A 1,342-nucleotide genomic window follows, 5' to 3' on the forward strand; every position below is an offset into this window, starting at 1 on the left:
TGTATTTATGTATTTATAAACACACAGCCTACAATTATTTATTTTAAATAATTACAAGAAGAAATACTTACTCTTCCAAGAAAACCCATCTGTATCAGTATACATATGTAACAAAATATTTATTCCAGTTTTCTCAGGAATTTAGAATTAAGGGTTCTCATTTTGAGTATTAATGGTGTCAAGAAAGAAAAAAAAAAAAAGAAAGATGATGCACACACCAGGGACACAGATGTTACTCTCTTGTATCCATGAAATAAAATAAAGATGATGAACAACATATAAAAAATGTCTATCATATAAAAAAAAGTAAAACTTCTCATAAAGATGCAGTGTTAAAAATAAATCATCATTTAGAGAGAGAAGAGATAAAAATATGACATATGTGCATGGCTTCAACACTGATATTATTTGAATAACTTAATATGGCATGAATCTGCGGGGCTTGGTAATTTAGAAGCTAGTGGATATAGGAATTATAAGAAACTAGAACTTGAAAATATTCTATGATTATTTTCATTTGATAGAAAATATGTTTTTTTCTCTTAATACCCTTAAAAACTGCTTTTACAATACTATATATGTAATTCTGAAATCAGTGTATGGTTAAAAAGTTTTATTCAATAATTGAAGGTAATCTGAACTTAGGAAAAACGGATTGTTATTATTTCCATGATTTTCAGATATATAAATAAACTTGATCTATTCTAATAATTAAATCTTTAAACTAACAATCACAGTCATGATTTGTATCCCCATTTGGACAAATCTCACAATTATTCCTCCTTCAAATATAATTGTCAACTAAGGATTAATTCATATTGAATATGTTTATTTGTGCATATGTGTCTGTGTGTTTTAACAAATTTCAATAAATGTTCCTGTGAAGTAAATTGAATTTTGCTTTATGTAACTCAAATGGGCCAATGAATGTTATAGAAATTATCACTAACTTCATATTTAACTGCTGCATCATCCCTTATAACACTCAAAACAATTTATTTCTCCATTCTGTAATCCATGAATGTCTAAGTATTCCAACTCACAGTTTACTAATTTTTTTCAACATTCTTTCATATATTCATGTTCTTACCAGCAATTCATCAGTATCACATTTACTCCATACTCCTGTTTAAGCAGGTAAAACCCAGTTATATAACTAATACCATTGTTAGCTTTATAAAGTTGTGGCTCACCTTTATCTGCGTTGTGTTTTTTAAATTCTAGTTCTAGTGGGTTAGAACTACTCATAATTGGGAGAAAGTTAGGAACTCAAATGGCCAGCATGTGTACTTTAAAAACCATTTTTGTACTATCATTATTGGGTTTCTGGCCATGGTATTTT

This window comes from Orycteropus afer, unplaced genomic scaffold (genome assembly GCF_000298275.1).
Source record: "Orycteropus afer afer isolate SDZICR_OR568_19922 unplaced genomic scaffold, OryAfe1.0 scaffold02976, whole genome shotgun sequence".
Lineage (NCBI taxonomy): Eukaryota > Metazoa > Chordata > Mammalia > Tubulidentata > Orycteropodidae > Orycteropus > Orycteropus afer.